The sequence below is a fragment of the Triticum dicoccoides genome, chromosome 3A, assembly GCF_002162155.2.
Source record: "Triticum dicoccoides isolate Atlit2015 ecotype Zavitan chromosome 3A, WEW_v2.0, whole genome shotgun sequence".
Taxonomy (NCBI): domain Eukaryota; kingdom Viridiplantae; phylum Streptophyta; class Magnoliopsida; order Poales; family Poaceae; genus Triticum; species Triticum dicoccoides.
In genome coordinates this window covers 523,648,384-523,668,063 of record NC_041384.1, presented here as the reverse complement: position 1 = coordinate 523,668,063, position 19,680 = coordinate 523,648,384, and positions in this window count along the sequence as shown.

Here is a 19,680-nt window from a genome sequence, read left to right as displayed (position 1 = left end):
CATATTTTCCTCTCTCATAATAATTATATGTAGGATCGTAATCAAATTCAATAATATAACTATCATATAAAGTTTTCTCTTTAAGATCCGCATGCATGCAACATTAACACTCTTCCAAAATAGTGGGATTATCATCAAATAAAGTCATGATCTCTCCAAACTCACTTCCATAAAAAAATTCATAAGGTTGAACACTCACCAAATATGTGGGATTATTTTTAGCTAAAGTTGACACCCTTCCAAACTCACTTTCAATATTATTGCAAACATATTCATCATGAGGCTTAAATAAATTTTCAAGATCATAAGAAACATTATCACCCCAATCATGATCATTGCAATAAGTAGCAGGCATGACAAAACAAGCATCCCCAAGCTTGGGGTTTTGCATATTATTAGCGCAATTCACATTAAAAGAATTTATAGTAAAATTATTGCAATCATGCTTTTCATTCAAGGAGCTATCATGAATCAATTCATAAATTTCTTCATCACAATTTTTAGATTCATGATTCTCAAGCAAAACTTCATAAAGATAATCTAGTGCACTCAACTCACTAGCAATTGGTTCATCATGATTGGATCTTTTAAAAATATTAGCAAGTGGATGGGGATACATATCAATATATTTTTAGCAAGAGAATATGCAAGCATATAGAAGGCACATGGCAACACAAGCAAACAAAAGATCTGACGAGAAAAAGGCGAACGAAAAACAGGGCGAATAAAAAGGCAAATTTTAGTGAAGTGGGGGAGAGGAAAACGGAAAACAATGTAAATTGAGAGGAGATGAGATTTGTGATTAGGTACCTGGTTATGTTGAAGATCCTCCCCGGCAACGGCGCTAGAAATTCCTTTTGTCTGCTCTCTGGTTGTAGCGCTAGAAAAGCTCATGTCTGCTAGGACTATGTCGGTATTTCCCCAAAGAGGAAGGGATGATGCAACACAACGACGGTAGGTATTTCCCTCAGTGAAGAAACCAATGTTATCAAAACAGTAGGAGAACCAAGAAACACAACGTAAACAACACCTACACACAAATAACAACACCTCGCAACCCGACGTGTTAAAGGGGTTGTCAATCCCTCTCGGGTAACGATGCCAGAAAATTGTAGTAGATTGGAATGATAGATCTCAAATATAAGTTGCAGCAAAGTATTTTTGTATTTTTGGTTTAATAGATCTGAATAAAAATGCAAAGGAAAAGTAGATCGCAAGCAAATATATGAGGAAGAAGACCCGGGGGCCGTAGGTTTCACTAGTGGCTACTCTTGAGAAAGATAGCAAACGGTGGGTAAATGAATTACTGTTGGGCAATTGATAGAACCTCAAAAAATTATGATGATATCCAGGCAATGATCATTACATAGGCATCACGCCCAAGCTTAGTAGACCGACTCCTGCCTGCATCTACTACTATTACTCCACACATCGACCACTATCCAGCATGCATCTAGTGTATTATGTTCATGGAAAACGGAGTAGTGCAATAAGAACGATGACATGATGTAGACAAGATCCGTTTATCTATTGCATAGATATAGATCTCGTCTTTTTATCCTTAGTAGCAACGATACATACGCGTCGGTTCCCTTTTCTATCACTGGGATGAAGCACCATAAGATCAAACCCACTACTGGGCACCTCTTCCCATTGCAAGATAAATAGATCAAGTTAGCCAAACAAAACCCAAATATCAGAGAAGAAATACGAGGCTATAAGAGATCATGCATATAAGAGATCAAAGAAAATCAAATAACTTTCATGGATATAAAAAGATATGACTGATCATAAACTCAAAGTTCATCAGATCCCAACAAACACACCGCAAAAAGAGTTACATCATATGGATCTCTAAGAGAACATTGTATTGAGAATCAAGAGAGAGAGATGAAGCCATCTAGCTACTAACTACGGACCCTAAGGTCTACAAAGAACTACTCACGCATCATCGGAGAGGCACCAATGGAGGTGGTGAACCCCATCCGAGATGGTCTCTAGATTGGATCTGGTGGTTCTGTACTCTGGGGCGGTTGGATGAAAATTTCGTCGACTCCCCTAGGATTTTGGGAATATTTGGGTATTTATAGAGCAAAGAGGCGGTCCAGGGGCACCCGAGGTGGGCACAACCCACCAGGGCGCGCCTAGGCCTCCTGGCGCGCCCTGGTGGGTTGTCCCCTCCTCGGGACTCCCCCCAGGTGCTGACACACACAGTACTCGAGGATTTATAACAGAGGTAAATCACATGTAAAAAGTAACGTAAATACTATTACCTCAATCCAAATGGCGGAAGTAACAAGGTTGTGGATTCCCATCAACACCAACGGCAAAGTTGAGTGTAGAAATAGTAACCCTAACGTATCACTTACTCGCCATAAAATTCCTGCAACATGAGACGTTGCAGCCACAAGGGGTCAGTACATTGAATGTACTGGCAAATTCACACCATAGAGAATGATGAATAAAGGCTATCACTACATGCACATTTGGCTGGTGGAAAAGCTCTATGGTTATAAGGTTTTGTTGCGAAAAGCCAATTTTTCCCTACTACAAAGGAATAAATTTTATTTAACTATCATGGTGGTTGTTAATCATTGAGAATGGTTGACAACATTCTCAATCCCAATTAAGTAACATCATTAAACCCAACAAAATTATTTAAAGTCATAGGATGAGATTCACATGATAATCCAAGTACTAGATACTCAAAACGTCCATAACCGGGGACACGGCTAATCATGATTAGTTTATACACTCTGCAGAGGTTTGCGCACTTTTCCCCACAAGACCCGATCTCCTCCGTTGGATTTCTCGCACTACAAGGTGTTTGAGAAACGGATGACCGAGACATAGTCTTTCAGAAGCGTTTACACCTTACGATGGGTAGACCGTTCCACCTACAACCCCTACATCTGCTAGTCTACCACTGTAAGAGTTCACACGACTAAATCAACTATGCTAGAACGCATAATTGCTTGTGGCTGCACACGGAAGTTTCTAGTATGAGTAATCTCATGATCCCTTTGAACCTGGGTGGCGGTCCATAAAAAAACAGGCAATCCTGGAATACCCAGGTGCCTAGACAGGCAATCGCTGGAATACCCAGGTGCCTCAATCCACCCAAATGTGTGTTAAAGTTGCCACCTTAAGTAAACCATTAATTAACAATCTCACATCTGTCATGAAATACTCTCAAACCCAATCCACGTCTATGAGCATAGCATGGCAATATAATCATAATGCAATAGTAACTCCCAAGGTTTGAATGCAGGGCAATAGGTTCCTACCACATCAACTACTTCCCAATACCCACATGTTATCAATCCTACTCATGCCATGTTTGAGGTTGAAACTAATGCATAAAAACTGGGTGATAAAGGGGTATGATCAAAGTGTGAACTTGCCTAGAATGTTGATGAAGATGATTCGCACTCAAAACTCTTGATAGTGCTACTCGTCACACTCCGTTCAATCTATCTTAAGCAAGCAATAGAACCACACATAAGCAATCACTCAACAGATCGGAAAGAACGAAGCAGACGATTCGGAAAACACCAAAACCAATAAAATAACTCTTGCAACATAAAACAATTTCTAACAGTACCAAAATTATATGAATTTGGCCTTATCGGAAGGTTTAGGTCAAGAGCTTCGAGTTGCAAAAAGAATCAACTCAAACGGAGCTACGAAACTCAAGTTATGATCAAATGAAGTTTGAATCTAAATCTGTTCTAATTCAAATTTTAAAATTTTCAAAAACCTGTTTGAGTTGGATTACTGGATAGAGAAGATCATAACGAAGAAGTGGGCGTTGGTTTCACTGGATTTGGACAAACGAGCGAAAAGATGTGCTCGTTTGAAGTACAGGGACTAATCTGTAAAAGAAACTTCTAAAAATAGGTCCCTGGACAGAAAACTAAGGAAATAAAGAAAAAAACTAAATAGTGAACGTTTGTTACCGATCGCTAACGAACGAAAATCGTTCGCTACCGAACCCTAGCTAATGAACGTTGGTAGAATAAGTTGACCTAAAATAATAAACCTTTTTTTTAAAACCGAAGTAAATCTAAACCCTAAAAAAACGGTCCGAGCGGTTTTATACCAGTTCGCGATGGGTTGGTGGTTTTCGGAGAGAAACCGGTGGCGACGATGGCGTTCTCCGGCGAGGCAGTGCGAGGCGCGGGGAGCAGCGAGGGGAGGCGTCGAGCGGCGGATGCGGCATAGGGCGGAGCGGTGGCGGCGCGATGCGGGGCGGAGTGCGGCGGCGAGCAGCAGGCGGTGGAGCGGCAAGGCGACAGCGACGAGGCGTGACTGCGGCAGGTCTCGGCGGCGGCGACGGTTGCGGCGAGTCGAGGAGTGGTGGTGGCGGCGAGTCGAGGAGCGGTGGTGTCAGCGAAAACAGGATCCAGGGGCCCCGGGCGCGCTATATAAAGGCGGAAGGAGGTGGTGGCGTGGGCGAGGGGAAGAGGAGGAGGCCAGGGCGAAGACGGCGGCGCCGGCAGTGTCGGGCGGGACTCCCCGCTGGAGGTTGGGGACGAGCGCGGGCGCGCTGGGCCGCGGCCTGGCTCGGGCGCTGGGCCGGCCCAGTCAGTGAGGAGAAATTTTTTATATAAAAAAACATTTTCCAGACATATAAAATAATAACGGCAAAAATAAAAATATTATATAGGCATATAATCTATCAAAATTTTCAGACAAAGATTCTCTACGACATGAACATTTTTATAATGCCAAATAAAATCCACCCAAATTCAGATAATTCAAAGAGTGCTACTGGTCTAATAAAATCCAATAAAAATCATTTTAAAAATACCAAAATGATTTCAAATAAATTTTTCTCCAATTTTCTGTTGTAGGGAATCATGTTACCCTATTTTCTATGTATTTTGTTTTTGGAGAAAAGTAATTTGAATAAAACTCAAATAACCCAAATTGAAAAATAATTATTTCAAATGGATTTTAAATTTGAGTTTCTTTGAAACTCCCAACTCATATTTCATAAGTTTTGAAGAAGTCATTATATCTTCGCTCTTTAAAATCATTGAGTTGCATGAAGTTTATTAATTTGAAATATTTCCAGATGAAATTCAAATATTTTCGACACCCCTTTGCATTTAAATAAATGGAAGGAGTCATGTCATCTTCTCTCCAAGGTTTTGTGATGAAAAGAATTTGAATTCACGGGGATCAAGATGAAAACGGTGAAAGTTTGGGAAAGTCCTTTTATTCCCTCTCATTTAACTTTCAAAAAGTTTCGAATTTCACTCAATCAATCACACAGCAATCAAACAATAAATCAATCTATCTATTTATTATAACATTCCAAAAATTTAGAATTTTGGGATGTTACAGTTGATCATTCAGTTTTATTGATATAGCTTTCTTCATGTCATATACATATTCTTTTGACTATGAGATTATGCAACTCCCGGATACCGTAGCAATACCTTGTGTGCTATCAAATGTCACAACATAACTGGGTGATTATAAATATGCTCTACAGGTATCTCCGAAGGTGTTTGTTGGGTTGGCATAGATCGAGATTAGGATTTGTCACTCCGAGTATCAGAGAGGTATCTCTGGGCCCTCTCGGTAATACACATCATGATAAGCCTTGCAAGCAATGTGACTAATGAGTTAGTTACGGGATGATGTATTACGTAACAAGAAAGAGACTTGTCGGTAACGATATTGAACTAGGTATGAAGATACCGACGATCGAATCTTGGGCAAGTAACATACCAATGACAAAGGGAATAACGTATGTTGTCTTTACGGTACGACTGATAAATATGTTCGTAAAATATGTGGGAACCAATATGAGCATCCAGATTCCGTTGTTGGTTATTGACCGGAGAGGTATCTAGGTCATGTCTACATAGTTCTCGAACCCGTAGGGTCTGCACGCTTAACGTTCGATGATGATTTTGTATTATATGAGTTATGTGATTTGGTGACCAAATGTTGTTCGGAGTCCCAGATGAGATCATGGACATGACGAGGAGTCTCGAAATGGTCGAGAGGTAAAATTCATATACAGGACGATGATATTCGGACACCTGAAGGGTTCTTGGAGTATAGGTACATATCGGGTCACCAGAAAGGGTTCCGGGCACCCCTTGTCAACTATATGGGCCTAATGGGCCAAGAGGTGGACAAACCATCCCCTGAGGGGCTTGTGCACCCCCATGTAGGCCAAATTGGGAGGGGAATGAAAGAGTAGAAGAGGGAAGGAAGGGGATGGATTCGGCCTCCCCTTCCTTCCTTCCCCCTCCGGTACTAAGGGAAGGGGGGAGGCCGACTTGGGGGAGGCGCCCAAGTAGGATTCCTCCTACATGGGGCTCCCATTGCTGCTCCCCTCCCTCTCCCACCTTCTGTAACACACAACATTGATTCCTAGCCATGCGCGGAGCCCCCCTCCATAGTTTACCCCTCTAGTCATATTCACATAGTGCTTAGGTGAAGCCCTGCGCGGTTCACTTCACCATCACCATCACTGATAACCCACAAGTATAGGGGATCGCAATAGTTTTCGAGGGTAGAGTATTCAAACCAAATTTATTGATTCGACACAAGGGGAGCCAAAGAATACACTCTAGTATTAGCAGCTGAGTTGTCAATTCAACCACACCTGGAAACTTAATATCTGCATCAAGGTATTTAGTAGCAAAGTAATATGATAGTAGTGGTAACGATAGCAAAAGTAACGGTAGAAAAAGTAATATTTTTGGGTTTTATAGTGGTTGTAACAGTAGCAGCGGAAAAGTAAATAGAGAAGTACAATATAGGAAAAGCTCGTAGGCAATGGACAGGTGCTGGAGAATTATGCTATATGCGATCGATCATGTAATAGTCATAACATAGGGTGACACAGAACTAGCTCCAGTTCATCAATGTAATGTAGGCATGTATTCCGAATATAGTCATGCATGCTTATGGAAAAGAACTTGCATGACATCTTTTGTCCTACCCTCCTGTGGCAGCGGGGTCCTAATGGAAACTAAGGGATATTAAAGCCTCCTTTTAATAGAGTACCGGACCAAAGCTTTAACACATAGTGAATACATGAACTCCTCAAACTACGGTCTTCACCGGTAAGTATCCTGATTATTGTCACTTCGGGGTTAACGGATCATAACACATGATAGGTGACTATAGACTCACAAGATAGGATCAAGAACTCTCATATATTGATGAAAACATAATAGGTTCAGATCTGAAATCATGGCACTCGGGCCCTAGTGACAAGCATTAAGCATAGCAAAATCATAGCAACATCAATCTTAGAACATAGTGGATACTAGGGATCAAACCCTAACAAAACTAACTCGATTACATGATAAATCTCATCCAACCCATCACCGTCCAGCAAGCCTACGATGGAATTACTCACGCACGGTGGTGAGCAGCATGAAATTGGTGATGGAGGAAGGTTGATGATGATGGCGACAGATTCCCCTCTCCGGAGCCCTGAACGGACTCCAGATCAGCCCTCCCGAGAGAGTTTAGGGCTTGGCGGCGGCTCCGTATCGTAAAATGCGATGAATCATTCTCTCTAATTTTTCTCCCCGAAAGTGAATATATGGAGTCAAGCTGGACGTCGATGGAGCATCAGGGGGCCCATGACGCAGGGGGCGCGCCCCCACCCTCATGGACAGGGTGTGGGCCCCCTGACGTGGATCTTTCTTCTAGTATTTTTTATATTTTCCAAAAATAATCTCCATTGATTTTCAGGTCATTCCGAGAACTTTTATTTCTGCACAAAAATAACACCATGGCAATTCTGCTGAAAACAGCGTCAGTCCGGGTTAGTTCCATTCAAATCATGCAAGTTAGAGTCCAAAACAAGGGCCAAAGTGTTTGGAAAAGTAGATACGACGGAGACGTATCAACTCCCCCAAGCTTAAACCTTTGCTTGTCCTCAAGCAATTCAGTTGATAAACTGAAAGTGATAAAGAAAAAATTTTACAAACTCTGTTTGCTCTTGTTGTTGTAAATATTTAAAGCCAGCATTCAGGTTTTCAGCAAAGATTATGAACTAACCACATTTGCAATAACATGTAGGTCTCATGTTTACTCATATCAATGGCATAATCAACTAGCGAGCACTAATAATAAATCTCAGATGACAACACTTTCTCAAAACAACCATGATATGATATAACAAGATGGTATCTCGCTAGCCCTTTCTGAGACCGCAAAACATAAATGCAGAGCACCTTTAAAGATCAAGGACTGACTAGACATATTAATTCATGGTAAAAGAGATCCAGTCAAGTCATACTCAATGTAAACTAACAGTAATGGATGCAAATGACAGTGGTGCTCTCCAACTGGTGCTTTTTAATAAGAGGATGATGACTCAACATAAAAGTAAATGGATAGGCCCTTCGCGGAGGGAAGCAGGGATTTGTAGAGGTGCTAGAGCTCGATTTTGAAATAGATATGAATAATATTTTGAGAGGTATACTTTCATTGTCAACATAGCAATCGAGAGATCTCAATATCTTCCATGCTACACACATTATAGGCGGTTTCCAAACAGAATGGTAAAGTTTATACCCCCCTCCACCAACAAGCATCAATCCATGGCTTGCTCGAAACAATGAGTGCCTCTAACTAACAAAAGTCCCGGGGGAGTTTTGTTTGCAGTTATTTTGATTTGATTTGCATAAAGCATGGGACTGGGCATCCCGGTGACCAGCCATTTTCTCGTGAGTGAGGAGCGGAGTCCACTCCTCTTGAGAATAACCCGCCTAGCATGGAAGATACAGACAACCCTAGTTGATACATGAGCTATTCGAGCATACATAACAGAATGTTTATTTGAAGGTTTAGAGTTTGGCACATACAAATTACTTGGAACGGCAGTTAGATACCGTATATAGGTAGGTATGGTGGACTCATATGGAATAACTTTGGGGTTTATGAAATTGGATGCACAAGCAGTATTCCCGCTTAGTACAAGTGAAGGCTAGAAAAAGACTGGGAAGCGACCAGCTAGAGAGCGACAACAGTCATGAACATGCATTAAAATTAATCAACACCGAATGCAACATTAGTAGGATATAATGCACCATGAACATAAATATCATAGAAGCTATGTTGATTTTGTTTTCAACTACATCCATGAACATGTGCCAAGTCAAGCCACTCGAGTCATTCAAAAGAGGATACCGCCCTATCATACCACATCACAACCATTTTAATAGCATGTTGGCATGCAAGGTAAACCATTATAAGATCCTAGCTAATTAAGCATGTCATAAGCAACTATAATCTATAATTGTCATTGCAAACATGTTTGTTTCATAATAGGCTAAATCAGGAATGATGAACTAATCATATTTACAAAAACAAGAGAGGTCGAGTTCATACCCGCTTTTCTCATCTCAATAAGTTCATCATATATCATCATTATTGCCTTTCACTTGCACGCCCGAATAGTGTGGAAAATAATAATAGTGCACGTGCATTGGACTAAGCTGGAATGTGCAAGCATTCAATTCAAGAGAGAAGACAAGGTAATATGGGATCTTTGTTAGATCAACAATAATGCATATGAGAGCCACTCAACATTTTCATTATGGTCTTCCCCTCTCGACCCCCAAAGAACAAAAAAAAGAAATAAAACTATTTACATGGGAAAGCTCCCAACAAGCAAAAGAAGAACAAGAAATATTTTTGGGTTTTCTTTTAATTATTACTACTACAGGCATGGAAAGTAAACTAACTAAAAGCTACAATTATTTTTTTGTTTTTCTTAAGGTTTATCAAACACACAAGAAGAAAGCCTAAAAAGGGAAATAAACTAGCATGGATATTACAATAAAAAAGTATGAGCACCGACAACTAGCATGAGTGTGTGAGCATGAATGTAATGTCGGTGAGAGATACGTACTCCCCCAAGCTTAGGCTTTTGGCATAAGTTGCTCTATGGCCATGGCTGGCCTGATGAGCTGCAGCTTGGAGGCGAGCTGTCTTCGCCCTCCTCTCCTACTCGGTCGCCTCCTCCCTAGTTATAACATATCTCCCCTTTGCCTGAAAGTCAAAGAAAGTAGGAGAAGGGGGACCGATGTGATAGGTGCGTTGTCTGTCAAAGATTAGTCGGTACTGGAGGAACTGATCGTTCCTCTCAACAAACCGATGACGAACCATAGCATCATAATCTAGATAAGAAGGAGGCAACTCAATATCATCTCCACGTATGGGTATCTCAAGAAAGTTAGCTATACGAGTTGCAAAAATTCCACCAAAGAAATCTCCATGAATACGATTGTTATGCAAGCTATGTGCAACAATAGCCCCCAAGTTGTATTGTTTATCTCCTAAAACAGCGCTCCTGAGAACGCTAAGATCAGGTACACACTTGTGACATGCCTCATCCTTACCATTTATGCATCTACCTATGAAGAGAGCAAAATAATGTACATAGGAAATGAATGCTCCTTATTGTAGCTTGCGTTATATCTCTAGATTCCCCCGCTGTAATACTAGCAAGAAAATCTCTAAATTCATATTTGCGAGGTTCACTAACATTACCCCACTGTGGGAGTTTACAAGCAATGTTAAAATCTTCTAAGTCCATGGTATAAGATTTATCATAAAGATCAAACAGGACATTTTGAGAATTGCGTGATGATGAAAATTTAAACCTTCTCACAAATGAATCAGTTAAATAGAGGTATTGACAGCACTTATCTTCCTCGAAGCTCTCAAGATCAACATTACGCACATATGCTTCCAATTCCTCCTTGATTCCTGCTCGAGCCATAAAGTCCTCTGACGGCCATTCACAAGGCCGCACTTGAGCATCCCTTGGTGGTTCCTCGTCCGCATCGCATATTATGGGTCTGGGTCCTTGCTTCCTTCAAGAACCACCTTGGTACATTTTCCTAAACATATTTCTTCCTTTGAAACAATTCTGAAATTTTTAGTAACTCAAAATAAAAGTGAACCAAACCCAACAAAATTGATAGCAACTACTCCTACAAGTGCCTAGAGGCAATATCATGCATTAAAACTACTTTTGACCACATAAATTTGACATGCAAGCTCAAGAACAGGGTCACCTAAGCAGCAAAAATTTGCAATAAAGAAAGCACTAGAAGAAAAACTAATTGGACCATTGGAGGAGTCACATAGCAAAGAACAATCCCCCAAAGCAGTTTTGTGAATGGAGCTTTGAGCTAGGAGATCGAAAATGGCAGCAATATGAGCTAGAACTCGTGCTTGAGTTGGTTGGTGATTTTTTCTTAGGAGGAAGAAGGAGTGTGTGGTAGCTAGAATAAATGGAGGGGAGCCACCATGGGCCCACGAGGCAGGGGGTCGCACCCAGGGGGTGGGCGCGCCCTGGACCCTCATGCCCAGGTGCTTGCTCCCCCTGGTGTGTTCTCAGTGCCACATATTCTCAAATATTCTAGAGAAAATCATATTTAATTTTCAGGGCATTTGGAGAACTTTTATTTTCGGGGTATTTTTTTTATTGCATTGATAATTCAGAAAACAAACAGAAAAATACTATTTTTGCTTTATTTAATATAAATAACAGAAAGAAAAAAGAGGGTACAAAGAGTTGTGTTTTCTAAATTCATCCATCTCATGCTCATCAAAAGGAATCCACTAACAAGGTTGATCAGGTCTTGTTAACAAACTCATTTCGAATAACATGAAACCGGAGAATTTTCGAATAACACTAGGTTACTTCAACGGGGATATGCATGTCCCCAACAAGAAGAATATCATATTTCTTCTTGACAGCAGGAAGAGGAAATTCAAAACCTCCAATAGTAATTGTTGAAATTTTTCCAATAGAATTGATACTGTGGACTTGAGGTTGTTTCCTCGGAAAGTGTACCGTATGCTCATTACCATTAACATGAAAAGTGACATTGCCTTTGGTGCAATCAATAACAGCCCCTGCAGTATTCAAAAAGGGTCTTCCATGAATAATAGACATACTATCGTCCTCGGGAATATCAAGAATAACAAAGTCCGTTAAAATAGTACCGTTTGCAACCACAACAAGCACATCCTCACAAATACCGACAAGTATAGCAGTTGATTTGTTAGCCATTTGCAAAGATATTTCAGTAGGTGTCAACTTATTCAAATCAAGTCTACGATATAAAGAGAGAGGCATAACACTAACACCGGCTCCAAGATCACATAAAGCAGTTTTAACATAGTTTCTTTTAATGGAGCATGGTATAGTTGGTACTCCTGGATCTCCAAGTTTCTTTGGTATTCCACCCTTAAAAGTATAATTAGCAAGCATGGTGGAAATTTCAGCTTCCAGAATCTTTCTTTTATTAGTAACTATTTCCTTCATATATTTAGCATAAAGATTCATTTTAAGCATATCGGTCAAACGCATACGCAAAAAGATAGGTCTAATCATTTCAGCAAAGCGCTCAAAATCCTCATCATCCTTTTTCTTGGATGGTTTAGGCGGAAAAGGCATGGGTTTCTGAACCCATGGTTCTCTTTCTTTACCGTGCTTCCTAGCAACAAAGTCTCTCTTATCATAATGTTGATTATTTGATTGTGGGTTATCAAGATCAATAGCAGGTTCAATTTCTACATCATTATTATTGCTAGGTTGAGCATCAACAAGAACATCATCATTAACATTATCACTAGGTTCATGTTCATTACCAGATTGTGTTTCAGCATCAGAAATAGAAATATCATTAAGATTCTCAGGTGTCTCTACAACAGGTTCACTAGAAGCATGCAAAGTCCTATAATTTTTCTTTTTCTTCCTCTTAGAAGGACTGGGTGCATCAATATTCATTCTCTGAGAATCTTGCTCAATTCTCTTAGGATGGCCCTCAGGATACAAAGGTTCCTGAGTCACTTTACCTCCTCTAGTTGCAACTCTAACAACAAAGTCATTATTCTTACTATTTAATTCATTGAGCAAATCATTCTAAGCTTTAAGTACTTGTTCTACTTGAGTGGTAACCATAGAAGCATGTTTACTAATAAGTTTAAGTTCACCTTTAACATTGGTCATATAATTACTCAAGTGTTCAATCATATAAGCATTATGTTTCAATTGTCTACCAACATAAGCATTAAAATCTTCTTGCTTAACCATAAAGTTATCAAATTCATCCAAACATTGGCTAGCAAACTTAGCAGGAGGGGTTTTAGCTTTATCATATCTATAGAGAGAATTTACCTTTACTACCCGTGTCAGGTTATCGATACCGTGTGTTTCTTCAATAGGTGATGAATTAAGACCATGTATTTCTTCAATAGGAGGTAAATTCTTAACATATTCAGCTTGTATACCTTTTTCTTCCACAGATTTCTTTGCCTCTTGCATATCTTCAGGACTGAGAAATAGAATACCCCTTTTCTTCGGAGTTGGCTTAGGAGTTGGCTCAGGAAGTGTCCAATTATTTTCATTGGTCAACATATTATTCAATAGAATTTCAGCTTGATCAACTGTTGAGGGAGTCCTGGATTAGGGGGTGTCCGGATGGCCGGACTATACCTTCAGCCGGACTCCTGGACTATGAAGATACAAGATTGAAGACTTTGTCCCGTGTCCGGAAGGGACTTTCCTTGGCGTGGAAGGCAAGCTTGGCGATACGGATATATAGATCTCCTACCATTGTAACCGACTTTGTGTAACCCTAACCCTCTCCGGTGCCTATATAAACCGGATGGTTTAGTCCGTAGGACAAGATATAGAACAATAATCATACCATAGGCTAGCTTCTAGGGTTTAGCCTCTCCGATCTCGTGGTAGATCTACTCTTGTACTACCCATATCATCAATATTAATCAAGTAGGACATAGGGTTTTACCTCCATCAAGAGGGCCCGAACCTGGGTAAAACTTTGTGTCCCTTGCCTCCTGTTACCATCGGGCCTAGACGCACAGTTCGGGACCCCCTACCCGAGATCCGCCGGTTTTGACACCGACATTGGTGCTTTCATTGAGAGTTCCTCTGTGTCGTCGCCATCAGGAAGGATGCCTCACCCCGTCTTTAAAGACGGCACCGTTGCTAAGGGATCTTTGGCTGTCGGCCAAACCCTCCGGGTAGGTGGTTTTCTTATGACCGCCTGTTCGGCTTCTGCGCCGACGATGACCTCTCGAGCCATCGAAAACAATCTTCATGTCAGCTCGGAACTTGCCGAGCAGTTAGATCCAATGGAGCTCTCCTCCATAAATGAGCTCTTGGATCACATCGCCGCCCTGGGAGTCGCTACGGATTACGGCCAGATTGGGCCTAAACCCGATCTGAGAGAGATTAACTCTCCCCAAGTCACCCATCACGTTGCCGTGGTAGAGGGACAGTGCGGCGACCCTTCATCTATCTTAAGGACTAGCTACGTCCGGATTCCCGATCCCTCCAAGCCGAATACCCGTGGAGGGGAGGATATCACTCAAGACCTCAACTTAGAGTCGGGCGACGGGCTGGATTCATTGGACAACATCCAGGAATCCAAATTTTCGAGTTCGGAAATCCCTCGGCCTCTGAGCCTCAGATTGGGTGAGGCTTCGGATTTAATTGCACCCACCCACCCGAACATAAGCGATCTATTCCAAATCAGGCAAGAGCCCGAAGAAACAGTACATCATTACTGGGCCAGATTCCTCCTGGTTAGGAACATGATAAGGGACTGCCGCGAGGAAGACGCAATCTCAATCTTCTGCAATAATTGCACGGACAAGGGAATCCTCAACGCCATAAGTCGCCGTGATATCACACACTTCGCTGACTTGGCGTCCATTGTAAGAAAGTACTATGTGATGGAAAGTGCTTGGAAAACTGAAATAAAATTTTGGGACAATCCGGCCCTGAATACAAACCCAGTCCGAAATAAAAGGGTGCATCATCGCCAGACACCCGGGTCAAACACCAAAAAGCAAAAATCCTCTACAGGGCATGGAACCGTACTGGAAGGATGGCTTAATGGAACCTATAAAATTCACAGTACAGAGGACGCCACACCAACTCACAGCCTTAGAGCATGTTGGATACTCCGGCAGGTGGCCAAAATTGGTGAAGATCTCCTAATTCTGGAGGCCACAGAAAGCCACTCCAGAGACACCAATACGGTATTAACAGTCTTCGAGACTTTCGCATCAAATAATATGCAAAAAAGGACACTCCGCAGCCTTGCCGAAGTCTACCAAGTAGCAACAATAAACCCATGGAGCGACACGGCTATTACCTTTAACGCCAGTGATGAACCTCAATTCCGAACAGCTCGAGCACTAGCCACATTGGTCCTCAGTCCAATAGTGGACGGCTTTCGTCTTACCAAGGTACTCATGGACGGCGGCAGTGGATTGAACCTCATTTATGAGGAAACCCTTCAAAAAATGGAAATAGACTGGAACCGCATTGAGCGAAGCAGCACAACCTTTAGAGGAATAATCCCCAGTCGGGAAGCGCGCTGTACAGGAAAAATCACACTAGATGTGGTGTTCGGCACGCCGGATAATTACAGGTCCGAAGAGGTCACATTCCATGTGGCTCCGTTCAGCAGCGGTTATCACGCTTTGCTAGGGCGGGAAGCGTTTACAATCTTCCAAGCAATACCCCATTACGGGTACATGAAGCTCAAGATGCCCGGGCCTAACAGGATCATCACTCTCGCTAGTGATCCGGACATTGCACTCCGCGCCGAAAAGAAGACAGCCGCACTGGCCCTCGAGGCACTATCCGAAGCCCTAGAGGCTGAGGAACTGACTGCGCTGCGCTCCATGGTGAATAGGGACGATGTGGTACTCGACAAAACATCCAAGTCCACCTCCTTTAAACCGGCGGATGAAATAGTCAAATTCCAGGTCCATCCAACGGACCCCAATAAAACAGCTTCCATCGGGGCACAGTTAAACCCTGATGTAGACGCCGCACTGCAAGAGTTCCTACGAGAGAACTAGGACATTTTCGCCTGGCACCCTTCAGACATGCCAGGAATCCCACGCAGGCTGGCCGAGCACAGCTTAAATATCCTAAAAGGATTCAAACCTGTCAAACAAGCTCTTCGGTGTTTTTCCGAACCCAAGAGACATGCCATGGGAGAGGAGCTAGCAAAGCTATTGGAGGCCGGATTCATCAGAGATATAAAACATCCGGACTGGCTAGCAAACCTGGTGATGGTACCAAAGAAGGACAAATCCTGGCGCCTGTGTTGATTTTAAAGACCTTAACAAGGCTTGCCCAAAGGATCCCTTCCCCTTCCCTCGCATCGATCAAATTATCGACGCTACCGCAGGACACGATTTGTTGTGTTTCCTCGACGCATATTCTGGCTACCATCAAATCAAGATGGCAGAATCAGACCAAGCCGCAACGGCATTTATCACACCATACGGCCCATTCTGCTTCAACACAATGCTCTTTGGGCTCAAAAACGCCGGCGTAACATATCAGCGCATGATTCAGACATGTCTGGCAAACGAGATCGGCAAAGTAGTGGAGGCATATGTAGATGATGTGGTCGTCAAAACAAGACATGTCGAATCTCTAGTAGATGACTTGAGGCTCACATTTGATAACCTCTGAACATACGACATCAAGCTCAACCCGGAAAAATGCGTTTTTGGCGTCCGAGCCGGAAAAATCTTGGGCTTCATTGTATCCGGTAGAGGAATTGAAGAAAATCCAGCCAAGATCCGAGATCTGTCACAATTGGATATCCCAAAGGACCTCAAACAAATACAAAAGTTAACCGGATGCGTGGTGGCTCTAAGCCGCTTTATCTCCCGCTTGGGAGAAAAGGCCCTACCCCTTTACCGCCTCCTTCGGCGCACCGAACACTTCGAATGGATGGATGTAGCCACGGCCGGACTCGACGAAATAAAAGCCATATTGGCAACAAACCCAGTCCTGGCCGCGCCAAACATTGGCAAACCAATGCTATTGTACACTGCAGCAACACATCAGGTTGTAAGCGCAGTGCTCGTCGTCGAACGAGAAACGGACGGACACAAATTACCCCTTCAAAAGCCGGTCTATTATGCGTCCACTGTCCTCACTCCATGCAAATCATGGTACCCGCATTATCAAAAGATTGCGTACGCGGTATTCATGGCATCCCGGAAGCTATGACACTACTTTCTAGAGTGTTCAATAACAGTAGCCTTGGAAGTACCACTTAACGATATTATAAACAATCGTGACGCAACAGGACGGATTGCAAAATGGGACATTGAGCTCCTCCCGTTCGACATAACTTATAAGCCACGGTGAGCCATCAAGTCGCAAGTTTTGGCCGACTTCGTCGCAGAATGGACGGAGGTCGAACTCCCTAAAGAGTACGACACATATTCAAATTGGATCGTGCATTTCGATGGCTCCAAGATGTTGGCCGGACTAGGAGCTGGCGTCGTTTTGACATCCCCCACAGGGGACACAGTTCAATACGTACTCCAGATTATGTACAGAGACTCCAACAATGCAGCCGAATATGAGGCCCTTTTACATGGTCTTCGGATGGCAGTATCCATGGGCATTCAATGCCTAGAGGTGCACGGGGACTCGAGCCTCGCAATATCCCAAATAAATGGAGACTTCGATGCCAAGGATCCAAAAATGGCAGCTTACCGCAACACCGTCCTAAAAATGTCAGCTCGGTTTGAAGGCTTGAATTTCACCATATAGCCCGGGAAAATAATCAGGCGGCAGATGTCCTGGCACGCATCGGCGCAAAACGCGATGTAGTCCCCCCCCCCAACATCTTCTTGGAAAGGCTATTCAAGCCATCCGTAGTATGGGAAGGGGAGCCGAACAATAATAGCCCGGTCCCAACCGCACTGCCCCACACCGAACATTCTGACACAATCGGAGGCTCTGCCAATGAAATAACACCTTCAGGACACGTAATAATGGCCGTCATCGCCCCATGGACAGAACCATTCCTCGCCTACCTTACTAGGCAGGAACTCCCTGAGGACCAAAATGAGGCACGCTGCATAGTGCGGCGATCCAAAGCCTACAAAGTCCACGAGGGAGAACTTTATAAGAAAAGCACTACCGGAGTCCTTCAAAGGTGCATCTCCGAAGAGGAAGGGCGGAACCTCCTGGCTGAAATTCATGTCAGACTCGGCGGTCATCACGCTGTAGCTCGGTCCCTTGTAAGCAAGGCCTTCCGTACAGGCTTTTATTGGCCAACGGCCCGGGCAGACGCCCAGGACTTAGTCCAACGATGCGCCGGTTGCCAGCTCTTTGCAAACCAAAGCCATATGCCACCCACCGCCCTCCAAACTATCCCCATCACTTGGCCCTTCGCAGTCTGGGGGCTTGACATGGTTGGACCCCTTAAAGGCAGAACCCACAAGCAAAAATACTTACTGGTCATGGTGGATAAGTTCACCAAATGGATAGAAGCCAAGCCTGTTAAGACGGCCGAATCCGGACCGGTGATAGACTTTATATCCGGGGTTGTACACCGTTACGGCGTCCCCCACAGCATCATCACTGATAACGGCACGAACTTTACGGCCGACGAGGTAAAACTTTGGTGCAAAAACATGGGCATCAAGCTCGATTATGCTTCCGTCTATCACCCACAAACTAACGGCCAGGTCGAACATGCAAATGGTCTTATCATGAGCGGCATCAAACCCAGATTAGTGCGGTCCCTCAAGGAATCTAACACGCACTGGGTAGAGGAGCTCGACTCCGTACTTTGGGGGCTGCGGACCACGCCGAATCGCACCACCGGATACACACCATTCTTTATGGTGTACGGCGCAAAGGCAGTTTTGCCTTGCGACATAATTCATGACTCACCTCGAGTGCGCATGTACGAAGAAAGAGAAGCCGAGCTCGATCGGCAGGACAGTTTGGACGCATTGGAGGAGGAGCGTGACGTGGCAAAAGCCCATTCCGCATTCTATCAAAAGCAGGCTCGAAGATACCAAAGCAGAGAAGTACGGGCCAAAAATTACAACGTTGGCGAATTAGTTCTACGCCTGCCGGACAGAAAAAGGACAAACTCAAGCCCAAGTGGGAAGGTCCCTTCATAATTGACCAAGTCCTGACTGGTGGAGCGTACCGCCTGCGAGATGCATCGGATAACCGACTCGAGCCAAACCCATGGAACACAGCCCGTCTCCGAAGATTCTATGCCTAGCGCCGGACTCTGTGTTCGTCTCCTTCCTCTGTCCATTTTTTATATACTGTCTGTCTTACATTTCTCTCCTTCTCCCCTTCCTTTCTCTTATAGCCTTTAAAGGCTCATCAAATGACGTGCTTTTCGCACTCATTAAACCCGGGGGCTTCTTTTAACAGAAGCTTATTTATATGGGCTTCATGCCCAACACATGTGTTACACTTCCGCATGTACCTTTTATTTCACCATTATATGCATCGATATGACTTAAGATTTGGCCAAGCTGGGTTGCCTGGCTCCTATGCTTACCCCTACGTTCCCGATTATTCGGCTAGGCGGTAAAGGGAGCACCTCTGCGATTATTACTGCTGGATCAGCTGAATGTGTACCTCACACTGGGTGAAGCCGAAAGCTAGCGTTCTTAAGGGAATATTCGATCGGTGACCTAAAATATGATCTTTTCACTTATTTATTTATGCGCCCCCAGATGCTTTTTCCTACGTCTGTTTCGCAGAATGGGCATGCACTTTAGGGCATGCCTCCCAGGGAAAGGAACCCCTAACGGAACTATTCTCCCTGGAAGATGTTTCTTACT